We start from the raw sequence: 20,689 nt of genomic DNA, 5'->3' as shown, positions 1-20,689 counted from the left end.
GGTCAAATACAAAAAGTAATGAAACTTTTACTAACGAGGACTATATTACAAAAAGGTTACAAATGACATTTATTAATACTTTACACTCATACTGATTTGATCCCAGAAGTTATGCAAGTAGAGCCAGGTATAATTAGTACTTTTTCAGTAACATATATTGAAATAGTTCTGTAAAAGAATGAGAATGTTATTTTTTCCAGAGTTAATTATAATGTGCTTCAAGATATCTTTCAGTACTAGTCATATACTGCAAGTTATGTATGTAATTTTATGTATGTATTTATTATCAGTACTGATATGTTATTTTCTTCTTAGGGCAGGTCTGCACTACAGACTTGGATCACTATAACTACGTTGTTCAGAAGTGTGAAAAATCCACAACCCTGAGTGACACAGTTATGCCGACCTAACCCCCAGTGTAGACAGTGCTATGTCATCAGGAGAGCTTCTCCCATTGACATAGCGAGGTGAATTAAATATGCCGATAGGAGATCTCCTGTCAGCGTAGAAGCATCTTCACTTAAGCGTGTATAAAGTGTAAAAAAAGAGCTTTTTCATATATAACCCTTTATAGCCCAATGTAGATGCCCTCCATCAAAAAACACAGGATGTATACTACACACATTTGATGACTATTACATTGAAAATGTAGATGAGCAACAGATTATTCATTACCAGAACTGAAAGAAGCCAAAGGATCTGGGGAACTGTCGGAATTTTTTGCAATTAAAACAAGAAGCCTGTGCCAGTGCCACTGGAGAGCTGGAGCAGAGCCATGGCTCAGTGTGGTGACTGACAGCTTAATATAATTAGCTAAAGATTTACACTTATTGCTGTGCATGAAATGTAAAACAAGTTTCCAGCACATCAGAAGTGGAATGATGCGTAAGTACTGACTATTAAACTAAAAACAGATACATAACTCCCTCCTCTAGCTAGCATTTAAAAAAAAAAAAAGTTAAATATAATGCTAACATGTTAAGGATGAAAAGGTTTAGAATGTAGTAGACCAACTGTTTCTCTTGCTCGAATCCTTTTTACTCAATAAACTGACACTTAATTGTGTATACTTGTGAGAGCACGATACATTTTAAAGCAAACTTTTAAAGACTTAGGCTTTGTCTACACCAGCACTTTTGCTAGCAAAACCTTTGTTGGCCAGGGTGTGGAGGAAACTCAACAAAAACATGCCTGACTGATAAAAATTTTGTCGATAAAAGTGCTGGCTATGGACAGCATCTGCCACCGACATAGCTACTACTACTCAGTGATGGTGGTTTAATTATGCCTACGGGTGAGCTCTCTCCCGCTGGCACAGAGCGACTACATTACAGACCTTACAGTGCAGCTGTCCCCATTGTAAGGTGAGTATGTAAGACTGTGTCTACATTACAGAACTGTAAAAACGAATGGCCCTGCTACTCATTCTCTCTGAAGTAGTGAGCAGAAGAGCTAAGAAGTGTAAAATGAGTCAGAAAATCCCCTAATAGGGAGCCTGAAAAAGTGCAGAGAGGCTGAACCTCTGGGCAGAGACGTGATGTCCCGCCTCATAGCCCCCAAAACCACCTTCCTGAAGAGGGAATAATCACCCAAAGCTGTGTGTACACAAAACCTTGCTGAGTTTCCTGGGCTCTTGGCGTTCCCACCCTAGGGGTTCCATCTCCCAGGGTGACCGGGTACAATATAGCCCAATATAATTAACAAAGAACAATAAAAATGCTATTAATTCAGTATTGAAGGCAAAAAAACATTGACTAGCAAAACTCGAAATTATTGTTTGCAGTAAAAAAAATAAATAAAAATCCAAAAACGAAAAACCCCAAAGATTGCTGAATTGCAACAAGTCACTTGTACTTTCTCTCTCCTGGGCTTCGGCTTCAAATCTTTAGCAAGCAATCTTTATCTGCTTTCTGACAGCTGAGGAAAAACAAAGGAAATCACTAATGTAATGACAAAGAAACAGATACTTCAGGAATTAATCTGGCATTACCAAATCACATAACCAGTAGTATGAACTGAGAGTTTTGCTACACAAGTTGCCATATATATTTTGAATAATAAGCATGCTAGGGAATTTTTAGTTTAAATAAATATATAAATAAATACTGCCACAAATTAATGGCCATTTTCCACTCCAAAAATGTAATAATTCAAAGTTCTTATCAAATCAACCAGTAATTAAAAACCATTACTAGTATAACTGTGATATAGAAAGCAGAGCAGAACTCCCCTAATAAAGCTCCCCTTCCCCAAAGATTTTCTTGTGAAGCTTTCAGAATAAACCCACACATGGGGGGGCAGGAAATGAGGCAATGATGCTGTAAGATTGACACCACTACTCCATCTCTTCCACTGGCATAGTAGCTCTCCTCTACAGTTCTGAGACTTGGTACTCCAGGATCTGTGGGATGGCAGAGAAAGGAAGCACCTACTTTCCACATCCTCCACTTCTGCTGGCCCTGTGACTGTATGAATAGGAGTACATGTTGCTTCAAACCACAATAACTCTTTCCAGGTCTCTCTGTGGCTGCTACTGAGCAGCTGGTGGGGGAAGTTACCTGATGGCACATGGCAACATGGTTATAGGAGGATGAGCCAGCAGAGTAGCTGTGCATAAACCGAGGGGCTTAGTGTATCTATGAAGATCCATATGCAGCCCCACTGTCAACAGAACAATTTCAAGAAGAATCCTGAAGTTTCTCTCCCCTTTTCTGCCCTTCATGACAGATCCATCTGACTGAGGTTCCCTTCACTTACAGAAACAAAGGGAATGATTGTAGTCCAGAGTAATTTTAAAAATCAAATATGCAAGTTACAGTACAGCTGCATAAAAACTACTTGAGGCAAAATTACAGATATACAGCAATATAGGTAGTAAGGGCATGTCTACACATGAAAGCTAAATCTGGAGTAAAGGAGGGTGTGAATTTAACACAAGATAACTATTCCAGAATAATTCCATGTGTGGATTCTCTTATTTCACAGTAAGAGTGCCTTTTTCCAGTTTAGTTTAAACCACTTCCAAAACAGTGACAACTAACAGGAAATCTAGAATGATTTAGTCATAACACAACAGATACTTAAATAAATATTTAGTAAGTCATGAAGGTATTTTTAAAAACATGTTCCAAACAGCTTTTATAAATACCCAATGCTACTTCAGTATGAGGACTGCTTTTCTACTCACTGGGGGCTGCCATTTCAGTACCAATCCCAAAAGGTGGCTCAAATCTGTTGATGCAGTATATAGTCAGAGAATCTACTTTACCATTTGCACGCACTGAAAATCTAAGCCTTTCAAAACGAAACAATTGTGAAGTAGAGCTTTAGTTTTAAAAATTATTTTGATTAATTTCCTAGTTGTTCATTTAACTGTGAAATTAACCAAAGCCTTTTTTTTTTTTTTAAAAGAAACAGAATTTACCTAACAACATTTATGAAAGGCTGATTCCAGTGCTTGAAAATGATGGAGGAAATTTTAAACTTTGGCTCTGTCGTCACACTGTCAAAAAAGCAGCTTGCTTCTTTAATATTTGAATAATACTGGAGACTTAAACCTAAAAACTTTAAAAAAAACAAAAAGACTCTTACTCTTCTTTATTAGGTGAGAATATAATCTACAGGAATGAGCACAGGATTGGGAACCAGGAGCTCAAACAAATCATGGTCTGCCATTGATGTACTATAACCAATTCATGTAATACTTCTATTTCCCAGTTTCCGCATCTATAAAATGATATATACTTGCACCAGTCTTTACAATATCTCAGTGAGATAGGAAAGTCTGTACACTGCTGTGAACATTCAAAAAGCAATTTAGGTATCAAGTATTTCCATTAGACTAGCAACCAATATAATGCTTGTCTCATACTTTCCACTGCCCTCCACAAAAATCTGAAACATCACTCTTTCCTCTCACAGAGTCTTTCATACATTTTGGACACGTATTTAAATACTTACATAATAAATAATATGAATTTTTTTTGTGCAGAAGTAGAGGGCACTCACTTGGGAAGTACAGTATGCTACTAAGCAAGTGAATTTTGGGAAATTTCAGATCCATGTCAAAATTTTGAAGCTTAGATTCCATTTAAGAACCACAGGCACATTCAGGTAAAGTCTACCTGAATGTGCCTGTGATTCTTAAAAAAGTTCCAGTTAAAGAGGAATCTAAGCTTCAAAGTTTTGACATGGATCTGAAATTTCCCAAAATTCAAAGATGTTCAGATCTGGAGTTTGGAGCCATCTTTAATTCTCATTGTGCCATAACTCAGAATTCATCACACAGTTCAGCTGTTGTTACAGAAAATGAGAGAACACTGAGAAACTGTGTAGCAAAGACGGAAGTAACAAGAGACTTTACACACTGAAGTGTCTCTCTGAGCCATTCCATATAATTTGCTTTTTTATTTTGTTAGTCCATGTGCACAGAGTACAAAAGGACAGTATTTGTATCTCATGAATGGAGCCCATTTGTTATGATCTCCGAGTAACCACTTGTTCTCCCTTGCCATTATTTCTGCACCCTTGGGCAACATCAACCTGATACTAATGGATTTGTTTCTTAGCACTATTAACTGATATCTATGCACCATTCACTTTTGTTGGTCATGCCTAACATGGTACATAACGTTAGAAATCTGTATGAGAAGATTTTTGGCATTACTGCTCTGCGTTTCTAGCTCATGCAGCCACCCTAATTCTCACTGTGATGTGGCATCAGATAGTTGATACAACAAATTTACATGAGTTGAAGGACACACTCAAACCACTACATTTATGTCCTTTTGATTGGTTAGAGGTTTTTCCCCTAGTCATCTTTAATATGTTTTAAGAAATGGCTAAAAGGAAGAAAATGTGCTCTGTGCCACTCAGTTATGTAGTTGATGACTGGTCCTTTTCACTCTGCCAAGAAGACTTGCTGTACTTCCAAGAGAAACAATGGCTTGTTTAGGACCTCTCCCATGAACTCCTAGTGTCAATTATTAAAAAATGAAAAATTATATTTTTAATTAAATTTCTAGCGCTTATGGTAAAGAAGAAAACCTTCCAAATGTGAAGTGAGTGTGAACCAATGCATTGTTTTTTTTGGCAAATCTGCATATAAACTGCACCAGTGAGAAAGACCTCTGGGCAGGTTCTGTGCCTATTCAGAACATTGTCATTTCAGCAAAAATAGGTTTTCATTGAAACCAGAATGTTTTGTGAAGATGTATCAATCAGTTTCCAAGAAATGTTTGTCAGGATTCTGGAAGGTCTTTAGGTCTGGTGCACAGGAAGGGTAGGGGAGAGGGGGAGGAGAGATGTGAACAACACCTTTATTCACTGTAAAATAAATCACATTTAAATACATTCAAAATGTCATTAAATATGTTAAATATACATAAAGAAAGGAATAAATAGCAATAAACCCCCCACAAACAAACATTACACATGGATCACTATGGTGTCACCAGAATCAAGTTTGCTCAAGACATCATTAATACATCAGATCAATCAAAACATATCCAGACTTCAAAGTGAGCTTATAAAAGGTAGCAAACCCACAGCCAGGCAACAATCAGCATGCAGAACATCATCCTCCAGCACATCACGCCCCTTTACCCCCATCACTTTGTCCTTGGGAAAGTTCAGAATGACCAGTTTGGCCTGATACAGTAACACCAGCACACATATAATAATAATAAGAACAAACAAAAAAACCATCCAACCAAACAAAAAAACAGGCTGTGTATTGCACTCCCAGAATAAACTCAAGTTTGGAGAAAAACAGTTCCAAGCCATTGAAAAGCTACCGCAAAAAAACCAAAAAGAGATCAATCAAATGGAAACAATTGAGGAAAAAATGAAACACTGCATCCAAATAGGATAGAATAGGATCTTGTAATTGGGAAAGAGAAGGGAAATAGGTCTCCAGTTCTGCACATCATGAAGGTCCCATTTCTTGGGCAGCAGGGTAATTACTATCCCATGACAACTGAGGGACAGCTCCTTCCCCTGGAAGCACTCCAGAAACCACTCAGGAAAATATCAGGACCAATAAGATCCTAGAAATATTTATAAAATGTAGACAACAGCCCATCTATTCCTGAGGCTTTGCCTGTAGAGAGCTGCTGGACCACAACAGGAGCTCCTGCAAGGACAGAAGGGCTCCAGACATTGTTGTTCCTCACTAGCGAGACAGGGCAACCAGTGGTGCAGCTCCACCATTGCCAGCATGGTCACAAGACTCAAGTGAGTACAAAGTACCACAGAAGGATACAGATGCTTTCTGGATTTCCACAGAATCAGATGTCAGACATGCCCTGGGCAGCTGGAGACAGTGACCCTGCTGACAGTCCGCAACGTTCCTCTCCAAACCAAAGAAATTTCTCATGTCATGCAGCTGAGGGAAATGGGCCCAAACCAGAGCTCCCTGCAAGGTTCTCCAGCAAGCGCTCTGGAGGCTCGTATTTTGGATATCAGGTTCCCAACATCAAGGCTGCCATGAAGATCCATGATGCCCCATTCCAGGGCACATAGCATGACACAAGGCCCTTACAGCAGCCTGGGTGTAATATTGGCAAAACAATTGGATTTGGACCTCATGTCCTGCCACTGTCTCAAGGACTCCTATAAGAACTTCTGCTGCTGCCGCCAATGCTCCCAAAATACAGCTAACGCCTGGGTGAAAATTCAGGTCCTGAAACAATTTGGTGATAAAAACACCAATGGGAAGCACAAGCAGGATAGGGGAGAGAAACACTGACAGAGACATAGTGATGGTCAGCCAAGTGAGTCGGAGACAAGCAGAACTGAAACAATCATACTGGACTTTACAGCATAAAAGCAATCCAGTCGAGCCCCCGAGATGTGGTTGAGGTGGCCTTTGAGCCAAAGTACTGCCTAACTCCCACTATCCACTACACTGAACACCTGTTCTTCTACTGTTTGGCACTGCTGAAGTACAGTACCTGCCACACTGAACTCCAAAGGACAAGGCTGCATATGATCCCTGGACATACACAAATCTTTAACTGTCCCAGGACCACACCTCCTCCTGTAGCTTTAAGAAAAACACCAAATATCACAAGACTCAGATAAAGTCAATAGAGCAGGCAACAATGCAATGGTAAACTTTACTTTGCATTCATTAACAATGGGGGCAAACAATGCTTAAATTGTCAATTGATTGTGAGTCAAGTGTTAAACACTACTCGTCCTCATCTACACTGACAGCAAAATCGTGCCTAGGCACCTAAAGGTTGTATCCTGGTACAACCAAATATTCTAGTGAAGACAAGCTCATATCAACCTTGCTGGAAGTTTTAAGGAAGAGACCAACTTAAAGAAAAAAAGTGCCATCAAGACAGGAAAGGAAAGCAGGTGTAACAAAAGCAAGAGGGAGAGAGCAAGTTGGGTTTTTTTTTAAATGTTTTAAATAGAGAGTTGACTGATATATTAGTTGCAGGGTGTATAGCAGCATCAGTATTTTTCACCCTGGCTAGACTTACCTAATATCTACTAGCTTGAAGGTTAAATTTTCAAGCTCTATAATAAAGAGGTTAAGTGAATTCTTATTTTGCTAAATCTTTATTATCTTTAAGAACTATACTGCACTACCATTTTAAAATGGTACGTTAGAGATACGTTTACGCTGCAAAATACCTGTGGTGTCAAGTCTCAGGATATGTCTACACTGCAATTAAAAACCTGTGGCTGGCCTATTCCAGCTGACTTAGGTGCATGGGGCTCAGGCTAAAAAGCTGTTTAATTGTGGTGTAGATATTCTGGCTCAGGCTGGGCTCTAGGACCTTGCAAAGCTTGGAAGCCCAAACCTGAACATCTACACCACAATTAAACAGCCCCTGAGCCCAAGCCTCACGAGCGTGAACCAGCTGGCACAGCCCAGCCGCAGGTGTTTCGCTGTGGTCAGAACTATCCTCAGAGTTCGAGTCAACTGACTCAGGGTCACAGGGCTAAAAACAGCTGTGTAGATATTCATGCTAGGGCTCTGACACTTGCTGCAGTGTTGTATTTATTTTTCTGTGTAGATGTACCTTAAAGTATTATAAATAACTATAATTGTCAAAATAAATGAATAAAGCACATTGTGTCTTTAGCATTAGCCTTCCTTTATAACATTTGTTCCTTTCCCGATTCATAAAATTCAGGGATTTTCAATGGTCTCCCCAATCATTAATGCAAATTATTGAACTGCAGTCGTATGTGTGAAATTTTATAACAAGAATTCATATACATACATATGAGGTAAGTTTACACATACAAACTCATGTCTATATATTTATTAGGGCTGTCAATCGCAGTTAACTCGTGTGATTAACTCAAAAAATCATGATTAAAAATTAATCATGATTAATCGCACTGTTAAACAATAGAATACCAATTTATTAAATGTTTTTGGTTGTTTTTCTACATTTTCAAATATATTGATTTCTATTACAACAGAATACAAAGTATACTGTGCTCACTTCATATTATTTTTATTACAGATATTTGCACTGTAAAAATGATAAACAAAAATGAGGTAAATTGAAAAATACTACCTTATTTTTTACAGTGCAAATATTTGTAATAAAAAAATATAAAAATTAGCACTATATACTTTGTATTCTGTGTTGTAATTGAAATCAATATACTTGAAAATGTAGAAAACACTCAAAATATTTAAATAAATGGCATTCCATTATTGTTTAACATTGCACACTTAATCTTTTTCATTGCCACTTAATCGCGATTAATCTTTTTAAATGTTTGACAGCCCTAATATTTCTTTTAAAATTATATACTTACTAAAACCCATTCAATTATTTTTGCAAGTTTATACAAGTGCAATACTTTAAATATGAAAGCAGAGTTATTTTGTGAAAGACAAGTCAAAGATCTTCAAAAACTGTGCATCCAGAGTTTTCCAAGTTATGCTACACTACTGCCACATTAGTCTATTTTAACTATCCCTCTGTAAACTCAAAAGAAAAAAAAATGACTAATAATGGACTATTAACTATGTAAATCCAGCTCAGCAGGCTTATGCTATTAACACGGCATATGCTGCTTTGGGCAGATCCCTCTGTAGTCTTCCCTTTTCTTGAAAGAAAAAGAAAAACAAAGCAGCTGCAATGCAACACAAAATATTAACTCTTCTGCACCAAGTGTGGCCAAGGGGACTGCTCATGAAAGGCTTATTAACTTGAGTAAAGATTGCACCATTATTTCTGTTGTGTATTAATAACTCAAAGCAGAAATGAATTTGACAGCCACAGATGAATCTATACATTTCAGATGAAATAATATGGTCAACATTTCCATCTACTTTTACATAGATTCATATCAATCAAATGTGAAAACAATAGAACAAATAAATATTTGATAAGTGTAATACTTCCATTTTGCGTTATGCAAAATTCTCTAACTAAACTCCTGCTCCCTTAAAGTTATGTTTGAGAAGTTAAGAGACATACAAACTGACAGTATATATCAGGGTAAAATACCTGCCACACTTACTACAGCTAAAGTTTCTTTGCAAACATCCTAAAAACATACACAGTATTATTGCAAAAGAGCATCTTCCACAAATGCTTATTCTTTCAATTTAGGCTGATATGGACTGCTCTGCAATAGAATTTCATTTATTCCACTGAGACACAAAAGTCTAATAAATTGTGAATTCCTGTTTATGTAAGCTTAACTTAAAAAAATATAGAACGGAAATTTTCTTCCTGAAAAGCTTCATTACTTATTGAAATGATTAATGACTTAAAGCAATGAGCCAGTTTTAAGGATTTAAATTCATAAACACAGACAGTTCAAATAGCATGTAACTGTATATTCAACCAACTGTTAAGAAAATTTAAGCATGAAAATGTAACTACACAGAACTGAAATCTAAACATATCCTATTAGGGATAGGCAGTTTACAGAAAACATTTCTGGAGACTTCCTACAGTGCATTTAATTTTTAAATAAAAATGTTACAATTGATTTAAATGACTGGATTCCTGTCTGCTATGTACAAACAATTTAAAAAACAAATATGCATTTGACAAAAAAGAAAAAAGATAATTTCTAACATCTAATTCAATTGATGGTCTCACGCCTAGGATTGCAAGGCAAGACGTCATGAACGTGAAATAAATATATGAGTTTGTTCCACATTAGGATAAGATCCTGTAAATATTAACTGCCAAGTAATAGTACCTCCATTTAACTTGTTCACAGGATATGGCTTGCAGTGTTTTTTCTTCATCCAATGCCTACTAACTATCCACCAAGTCACCTTCTCTCCCCAGACTCAGTTATTAGCTACAGTACACAGTACTTTGGAAACCAATCCCTGCACCATTGCTCGCCTCCCACCCACCTACTATTTATCTAGATGTTGCAGGCCAACCAACACTTTAAGATGATCCAATCCTTTAAATCTAAATATGTAGCGTGTGCTGTGTAGGAAGGGAGCATTGCCTATTTTGGAAAAGAATAGAGTAATTTTGGATTCTAACCTTGGCTCTGCAACTCACTGGGTGACCTGGTAGCCAAATGAAAACTTCTCCATCTCTCAGCTTCTCCACCTTTAAATCGGACAAAATAAAACACATACTATACAATTTAGTGCATGTTGAGATCTTTTGATGAAAGGTAACATACAAGTCTTATATTATTCCATGCAGGGAACACTGGGCACAGCAAAATATGGGGATTGTACTGGCTGCTGTGCACCCAAAGAATTTTTATACCTTTTAAAAGAAATGTAATTATATGTAAGACATCAGGAGGTTCTGATGGGAGTGAATGTTTTTAAATTACTATATATTTATGTCTATAGATAATGACACTGTTCCTTTAAAAAAAGAAAAACAAAAACAAACAAACAAACAAAAAACTTACCTCCAGGAAGAAATAGAGAGGATACTCTACACTTTTAGAGAGACTTCCACCCAGGAACTCAACGCACTATGAGTATCAGTGAACCAAGCTGCACTACACTCCTTTGAGTTAGGGAGGTCTCATGTGCAGGAGAGGAAACTGAGATGCAAGGAGGTGCACAGTTCTGTGCCTTAACCACACACAAAATACTCATAAAATGACACACCCTACCAGAAAAGCAGTTTTGGCTTCTCAGATGAATATGTAATTGATGCAGGATGGTGGAAGTGGACTAGTGTTCATTTATAAGCAATTAGCTCCCATCATTTTATTAAAGCACAAAGATGAATGTCAACCTGGATCAAATTAGAAAGAGTAAGACTAGATGATATAACTTTGATACTTCCACACAAGAACACTTATGCATTGCACAGTACATTTTCTTCTGGTTTTGTTCAATTTAATTGTAAAGCGGCCTTTCTACCACTTCCACTGGATGACTATTCTACACAGCAACAAGTCTCCTGGTCATAAAATTCCACCTGATATTCAGCCTGCATTTTCCAAATGATACCCAATTACTCCAATTATAGCCCCTTGAATGATAAAAAATTCTTTTCCCTCCTTGGTATTGACACCCTTCAAATACTTGCCTTTTTAGTATTTCCTCATTCAGGCCTGATTCTGACAGTAGTAATTTACTCTGCAAGCAGTTCAATTCAACCAGACTACTTGCAGAGCAAGGTGCTACTCAGTGGGAGTGAAGGTATCAGAATCTGGCTTGGAGGAAATCAATTCCTCTAGAGCCATAATAATTGTGCCCCCCTCCCTCGAGTTTCTAGCAGTGAAAGGTAATTAAGGTTTATTGTTTGTAGTTAATCCTATATCAATACTAGGAATAGTATAACTCACCTTTGCTATTTTGCAAAGGTGAGTTATACTATTTAATCTCAAATAGTTAAATGAAATGTACAGTTGCCTTTGAGCCTCAATAGAAACTGCCCAATCTCCACCCATGTGAGAAAAGTTGTTCCAGATATTGTTTTCCTAAGAACACCTATCTGCAAATGCTAATGCAGGTAACTATCTATTAAGAATGCAAGATCCAGCAGGACTTCATTTAACATGTTACAACTCCCTGTTTAACAAGGGTGGGTCACAAACAGCAAGAGGCTGATTCAGCAAGGAACTGAAAATACCAGTCTCTGCATCTGTAAAGTCAATGTTTAAATACCAGCCCATATGAAAGAACGGGTTTTCTATATACATTACCCACCAAGATAAGATTCAGTTTTACATTCTCCAAACATCCAAGGATCTCACCCTTCACTTTAACTGTCAACTGTTACCAGATGTTGTATGACAGAACAGTTGTACATTAAGCAGAGTGAAAAAATTGCGCTAAGAACAAGTTTATGACTAAAACTGAAACTAAATCATGTCAAAGTGAAATGTTTGTACTGCAAGTTTTAAAAAATATGGAAAAAGGGATGGACAGAAAGATGGTGTAAACAGAACCAATTTGCTTTCTATTGCACAGCAGCCCAGCTGACGTCTAAATGGCAGGGACAAAATTATTGACCTGCACATACGCCTCATATTAGTATACAGTACCAAAGTAGCACAATTGTGTTCTGACTACCAGCAGCCCTCCACAGCCTCCTTTCTAAACTTATTATTCCTGCCAGGAACATGCAGCAATATGTGGTGGTGTGTCCAAGGGACAAAATATCATCACCTATTAATGTAATGTTACTTAGGCTATGTCTACATTGGCAATTGAACAACAAAACTTGTGTATTTCAGAGGGTTAAAACACCATCCCCTCATCCCAAAAAAAGACATAAGTTTTGCTGCAACAAGTGCCAGTGGGAACAGTGCATTGTCAGCAGGAGCACTCTCCTGCCAAAAACACAAACGCCGCTTATTGGAGGTGGAAGTTTTTTTAAAAATCAGCAGGAGAGCTCTCTCCTGCCAATGAACAGTGGCTATACCGCACGACTTTTAGCAGCACGGCTGTCGCGACACAGACATGTCACTAAAAGCTGTGTAGTGTAGACATAGCCTAAGCAAATGTCCATTACATTAGAACATGATTAGAGCAGACTAAATAATCAATTTTTGGTTCAATGGCTGAACTGAAAAATCAAAAAAAATGCTGTTAGTTTCCAAACTAAGCTGATTTGTTTTCATTTCTTCCCCTTGCCAAAATGAGTGAGAGAAGGGAAGGGAGAACTCATTCAGGTCAATTTAACTCAATGTAAAACAAACCAACCAACCTGTCAATTTGACTTTTTTTTTTTAAATCCTCAATTTTTTATTAGTTGAAACTGCAGTTTTTAGCAAATTTACCATTTGCCAAAAATGTTCACTCAGCCCTAAATGCAATCTCTTCAGGGCAGGGTCAATCTCTTATTAGGTGTACGTACAGCACCTAGCACTACGGAGCACTGATTTCAACTGGGGACCCTAGACACTACTATAATACAAATTATCATGATGGTGAAAAAGTAATTACTTAGGTCATATGTGCATATCATGTGAAATGAGCAGCTGTGCACATATACTGAAATGTTAGGTCACTTTACAATTTTCAAGAACTCTGGAGACTGGACTTTTCAATAGCAGATCTAGAGAGACTCTATTCTCACCAAACAATAACTGTCACTGTGTTTCCTTTCCCAATGTAATTGTGGATGATCCTATCATACCCCCTTTTTATGTGGATAATGAAACCATTCACAGATTACTAAACCCAGCAAGAGGCCACTTCAGCCAATAGGCCCGGGAACTAAGGCGGGGGATGCTGCAGCACCACCAAGGTTTTGTGCAGGGCCCCAGCCCCAGCTGTGGTCCCAGTCTCAGGCCCCTTACCCTATCCACATCCCCCCACCCTCCTGGAGCCACAGCCCAGTCCTGGCCCCAGGTCTGGGGAGAGGGGGCACGGACGGGGTAAGGGAGGTGCAAAGTAAAAAGTTTGGGGACCACTGGCTTTCAGCACCCTCACTGTAAAAAGTGTTCCAGTGCCACTGGTGCAGCAAGACACTCAACAGGTACAGGTTCGCGGTGACTATACATTTGGAAGACAAAACAAGATGGAGAAATCTGCTAATCCACAAAGAAAATTCAGTGATTCACATAACAATTATATTAGTTGCACACTGGATTTAGTATAATGTATGTGAAAGGTGAGGTCTTCGGTAAACAACGGAGTGAAGAGGCACAGGAACCTGCAACATTTCCTCTCTCACAGTTTGCCATTTTTAGTCAGTACATATGACACTGCTCAGCCAATGGGTGTGCATGCCAAACTGGGCATGTCCACACTGATCAGGAACAGTAGTCCCTCCAGAGGGTCAAAATGCTCCACAGCCAAGACTTAGCAGCCTCAAAGATGAAGCATCCCTATTAGCAGGTTTTAGAGGTGGATCCAAACAGTTATGAGTCCACCTGTCTCTCATCTTCAAAACCTACCCCTGCACAAGAAAGTATAGAGCCCCAAAGAGCTGTAAGTGCAACAGGTAGGCACTGCAGACTGCACAGGGTTCCACTGCATTCTGGATCTTCTGCACATCCAGAATGGAGGGAGGAAATCTGCCTATTATAGAGGAAAGCAGAGGCAGACATGGAAAGACAGACCATAACAGCAGTCTATAAGCATTGCCTCCCTTTACCACTTTCTTGATATCCTCTATATTATTTTTCCAGTAAGAATTTTATATCCCAAAGTTTGTAAATGGGCTCCTAAATTTGACATTTTGTTGCCAACTGTCATCATGAAACAAAGCAATTTGTTCACACTATCCCCTCCAACTAACTTAGTTGTTCTTCTGTGGGGAAAAAAATAAATCCTGAAACCCTCATTTGTTATATAGATACACACACAAAACACTACTACTATTGAAAGTCACTCACGGTAATTTTCATTAATCCTCTTTTAAACTCACTGATCGTTCTTATTAATCCTTGGAAGCCAGACACTGAAAAATGTTCAGTTATCAAGCAAACCTTCCGTCCCCCCCCACTCATTTACACATCCAGTCACATGTACATACTGGTTTATAGTTAGGAAAAGAGGAATTGCCACATTGGTTACAGAATTATCCTATAGTCCATCTGAAATACCATTATGAACTCGGGCTAGGACTTCTCTACATGGGGAGTTATTCCAGTATAGCTATTTCTCATTTATTCTAGAATAAAGTTATCCACATATAGAGTTACCATGTCCCCACATAGATAGATAATCCACTTTAAATTCCTAAATTATTCTGGATTAATTTTCATATGTAGACAAGTCCTTAGAGAGATTAGGTTTAGTCCATGCAATATCACCACACTCTGAGGGGAAAAAAGCTGCCCGAGTCCAGCAGTAATAAAACTGGACCAAATCCAGAGAGACGCCAAACCACCTGCCGGTTTGGTTTCACAGGGAACTGCAAGTTCTCAGCCCAACTCAGGATTTGAGGAAAGACCGTGCTCCTTGCTCTCATGGAAGTTAATACATTTTATTATTGATTTCAATTTAAGAAGGTTCAGGCCATTGGTCCTTTATACACTAAAGCAAGAGGGCCGATTGTCATTTTTATCCTTTATTTTACAAATGCAGATGCTAATTTCCTTTCTAGATGGCTCTAATCCTTTTATGAACCTTGCTAAAGTTACTTGCTTATTTCTGTGGCAGCGAGTTTCACAAGTTAATTTTATATTGCATAAAAAGTACTTTTAATTCATTTTAAAATTTGTCAATTTCATTTAGTCTGTGTTTGTTCTTGTATTATGAGATAGAATAGGTCAGTTCATTAGAACCAGGCTGCTGGAATAATTCCTATTGGTTTGCTTCCACTGCAGGGTCTAACCAACAGACCAAGCATCAAGATTTGGGGAGCTTTGCCTGTACAGCTACTGCCTTCTATAAAACTTATGTTGTTTAATATCTTCCAAGACAGACCCAATATCCCAAGAACACATAAGCCTGCTGTGGAGCCAGCACCCAAGATATTCCACAGGTTGTGCTCTTAGAGTCACAGACACATTGTTTATGAGTTAGGCTCCAAGGTCCTGAGCTTTTGCAGGATCAGGACCGAAGACTTCAGACCTTTAGTACCCACAGAATTAGTTACTACATAATTACAAATCTGAATTATACATATTATTTAAAATGAAACCAATAGCTGAAAATGTATGTTTGTATAACTCAGTATCTGTGCTAAAAGATTAAAATAGAATTAATTATGTATACTGTGAGACAGAAATGTATCCTAAAGAGAGTTGAAGTTAGAAGTCTCAAAACAATTTTGAAGTGTTTCATTACTAAATGCATGTACCTTGATTAGCTTTATAATTGTCCAGATAAGATTGCTTTATTGCACTACTTAATTTCTAAGGGAAAGCAATTCATGAAATGTATTCTGACACTTTAGCACTAGATTAAAGAGCTCCCAAATTGTTCTAATATATACAGTTGGGGGCAGAGGGGGGAGAAAGAGATGAAATAGGGGATTTAGAAGTCATTGACTGTATACTAATCCTTTAATCTCATTTAGTTTGTGATGAACCAGCACAAAATACTACTATACCATACTGATCACTTACTCATGGTGTTTTATTTTCAAGCTGATCTGCAATTAGCATAAATATAAACTAATAACCTATTATGATTAGTTCTAAATTAATTGCAATATTGGGGAAAATGTGATAAATCACTTTAAATATTATTCTATACATAATGCTAAAAATACAATTCAAACATTATCTAGATGGATGTTAAAGCATTTATCTCATTAAAAACATCATGAATATTAGCCTGGCATATGATATTGCAGTTTAAGAATACATATAAATTCATTTTAGTCATAAGACAAGTCACAAGTTTTGGTGAGGCACATTTTGATTAATAATGTTAATATAACATGTTTCTACTTCAGTGAACTAATTAGACCCAATCTGCAACTTGTTGCATGAAGACAGACTATGGGACCAGCATAGAGCCCCAATTAAGTCCTTGTCTGCCCACACAAAGAGTTGCAGGACTGGGGCCTTAATCAGCACAACTTTCCTTTGTGGAATTTTGTGATTCCCACTTTATAGATGTGGAAAATGAGACACAGCTTTAAGTGATTTGTTCATGGCCATACAGCAAATCAGTGTCAATGCTAGGATTAGATTGCAGCAGTTTCTGACCCCAGCCTCATGCTCAGATCACTAACAAACACTATAAATACATATAGAATAAAAATTAATCACAATGGATGGACAAGGACACTTACTCCAAATATGTTTTTGTTTAATAAGAATTTTTATAGCGACATACTCAGTGTATTTTTTTAATAAATGAGTGAGGGTTTTAGTAGGGATATGTAACTAACTGAAATTAAATAAAATCAGTCTAAATATATGTTGGCTTTAATGCAAAGTTGTTTTAATGAATTTGTGGGTGAAGTTAAAAAAAACCCACAAACTTGCTAACTAAAATGTTTGCTGATTTAGATCTCTCATTATCCGATTTATCCATTCACTTCTGCAGCTGAAACACCAGAGACTGCTACCCACAAGCATAAGATGATGTGCAATATTTCAAAGGTTTAGTACACTTTAAAGGCAGAGCCAAACTTTTTCTTAAAACAAATACACTTTTTGACATCAGCTAAGATTCTCTATAGGCAGTACACCAGCCTCTAAACAACTGTTATTACACTAGTGACTGTAAACATTATGTCCTCAAAAGCAGCACAGGGCATAGGGGATAAAGAGGTAATAAGGATGAGAAGTAAGATAACAGAGTTTAGAGCCAGATGGAATTTTCAACAAGTTACATGTTTCCTTCCTTCTCAGCAGCAAACAAGCCAAACATGGCAAACACTAAACATGATAGGACATGTTAATTAACTCCCTTCTTTCTTTCTGTTACCATATTTCTCTTAAGACTAGTTTTGCTAGTCTATTCACCTGGGGAAAAATATAGTAAATATTCAATAATAAAGTGGCAACTATCACCAGACAATGTATTCTACCATAGTTTTAAGTCCTGTCATATCTTGGTTGTCAATGGGAACAATTATTTCCTTTTCCTACCTGTAACAGTATCAAGGACTATTACAAAAACAATGAGGAGCTCGGAGGCACCTTAAGGTGCCACCGGATTTCTAGTTGTTTTTGTGCATAAAGACTAATACAGATAGCCCCCTCTGATACAAGGACCATTACCTGATAAATGTAGCAGTATCACAAAGATAGGGCAGAAGGTGTTTGAGCAGGGCTGATTCAAATCTAAGGAAGTGGCTGAAGAGTCAGCAGCAAGTGGAAAACTAGACTAGCCAGCCAAGATAGGTGCTATTTCCACACCTGCTGGGAAGTTCCTGTAATAAGTCACTCCCAGTACCCTGCCAGCACTTCCAACTCTGGCACTCCTATAAGCAGGCGCAGACTCCATGCAGGGAGAGGAGTTCAGTAATCATTTGCCCTGGACTAACCACACTGGAGGAGCATGTGAATATCACCCCTCGCTCTCGCGCGTGTGTGGGTGTGGGTGTGGGAGGGGTGTCTCAGGAGTCACCTCGGCTCTCCCCCAATGCCAGCCACGCTGGGTGTCTCAGGAGCCACCTTCCCCAGGGCCAGCCTCAGCAGAGGAGCGGGTGGGGGGGGTCTCAGTCACCCACCACACCCGCCGAGCCAGACATGCCCGGGGAGGGCCACAGCGGAGAGCGGCCGCACGGGCACAGCGCGGGCCACTGCTCTGCTGGGCGCCGTCAGCCGCGATTCCCACCCCGCCCCAGCGCCTACGGGCGGGGGGGCTGCCCCGAGCCGAGCCCTTCCCCTGCCCCCGCGGGTGGGCCGCCGCACTCACCGCCGGGCGCCGCCGCCGCCCTCTCTGCCGGGACTCACCCCCTGTGGGCGACCAGAGCTGGCCGACCTCTCACCCGCTCCTCCTCCCGCTGCTGGCTCCGCCTGGCCCCAGGCGGGGGAAGCGGCGGCGCTGGCCGGGCCCGGAGCTCTCCCGCCCGCCACAGGACCCAGGCTTTGCCGTCGCCCGAGCCAGGCAGGGGCACGCCCTCGCTGTGCCCCTCGCTCAAGGGGGCGGGGCGCTGCCTGCTGGCCCCCTCGGGTGGGAGCTTCACCAGGTGACGCGGCGCTGCCCCCCGCCCCCACACCGCCCCGGTACCAGGGATCCCTCCGCCCCCGTGCCAGGGAATCCCCACCCACCACGGCGTCATAACCCCGGCATCACACGGCCCCTTTTCTCACTCCTTCATATCGCCCCCTGGCGCCATCCCCTTCCCCGCCCTCATATTGCGCCCCCGCCCCAAAGTCTCGTACCCCCTGCCAGGGCACACCCGCCCACGCCCCCACACAGCCAGGGCGGCTCTTCCATTTAGGCCAGCTAGGCGGTCGCCTAGGGCGCCAGGATTTAGGAGGGTGGCATTTGGCGACTCTCGGGGGCAATTCTGCAGGCGGGTCCTTCACTCGCTCCGGGACCCGCCGCTGAAGTGCCCAGAAGACCGGGAGCGCGGAAGGACCCCCGCGCCCTCCCCGCCGCAGAATTGCCGACGAAGACCGGGAGCTCAGAAGGACCCCTGCCTAGGGCGCCAAAAACCCTGGTGCGCTCCTGCACACAGCTGCAGTACCAAAGCATCACTCTGCCCCTCCACCCCCTGCCACCCCCACACACTGCCCCACATCACACCCTCATACTGCCCCAGTGCTAGAGCATCACTCCACACACACCCCCGACATGGTCTCACACAACCCGTGTCAGGGCAGCCCACACACTACGCCAGTGGGTCACACTGCCCCATCACACTGCCTCACATCACACCCTCATACTGCCCCAGTGCTAGAGCATCACTCCACACACACCCCCGACATGGTCTCACACAACCCGTGTCAGGGCAGCCCATACACTACGCCAGTGGGTCACACTGCCCCATCACACTGCCTCCCATCACACCCTCATACTGCCCCAGTGCTAGAGCATCACTCCACACACACCCCCGACATGGTCTCACACAACCCGTGTCAGGGCAGCCCACACACTACGCCAGTGGGTCACACTGCCCCATCACACTGCCTCCCATCACACCCTCATACTGCCCCAGTGCTAGGGCATCACTCCACACACACTCCCGACATGGTCTCACACAACCCGTGTCAGGGCAGCCCATACACTACGCCAGTGGGTCACACTGCCCCCAGCTGTGCTCTCACACCACCCCAATGCCAGGGCATCTCACCACCCTCCACCATGCCCTCACACCAACCCCACTGCACCATCACACTGCCTCAGTGCCAGGATTCATACCACTCTTCCACACCCTCAGACCACTTTTGTGCCAGGGCATCCCACCACTCCCACAACACCCCACACCCTGCCCCAGTGTCGGGGTCATACCACCCCCACCACCATGCCCTCACACTGCCCCAATGCTAAGGCATGATAGCGTGTCCCGCCCAACGCCATTATACCACCCCGGTGCCAGTATGCATCTCATTCCCCTATATCCTCACACTGCCCCAGTGCCAAGGGCATTACTCTTCTACCATGGTTACTGGTTCTCTGCAATATTGCTCTGCCCAGTGTTCGCAGAGAGGAAAGCATAGCAAAGCTTGCGACGAAATTGCATGATATGCCACATCTACTATTAAATAAAGACTTGTTTAATCCATCAACTGGGCGTCTGCCCTCACGTTGCCCATTGTGGATAAGTTTACCTGGCAAGGGATTTATAATAGAGGACGAGTGGTGAGCTTCCTGGTCCACAGAGAAAATGACAATTATCTTTTCTGAGACCCTACTCAACGTCAACCCAGGGTTGATTTACCACCAAGT

General features: G+C 40.8%; 1 protein-coding gene across 5 annotated transcripts in view; it reads right to left on the bottom strand.

The window, feature by feature from the left end:
• GNG12 (G protein subunit gamma 12) overlaps nt 1-19,023 on the bottom strand; it is a 64,220-nt gene extending 45,197 nt beyond the window's left edge. Inside the window, exon 1 of one of the 5 annotated variants that reach the window (XR_007775684.1) lies at nt 18,710-19,023. The gene's annotated coding sequence lies outside the window, so the exon portion shown is untranslated. The remainder of the gene's footprint in view (nt 1-18,709) is intronic. The other 4 variants (XR_007775685.1, XM_050963677.1, XM_050963676.1 and 1 more) reach the window with 4 other exon arrangements.
• Between the last annotated feature and the right edge of the window lie 1,666 nt (nt 19,024-20,689).

Source organism: Gopherus flavomarginatus, chromosome 7 (assembly GCF_025201925.1).
Source record: "Gopherus flavomarginatus isolate rGopFla2 chromosome 7, rGopFla2.mat.asm, whole genome shotgun sequence".
Lineage (NCBI taxonomy): Eukaryota > Metazoa > Chordata > Testudines > Testudinidae > Gopherus > Gopherus flavomarginatus.
This window is presented reverse-complemented; position numbering and strand designations above follow the sequence as displayed.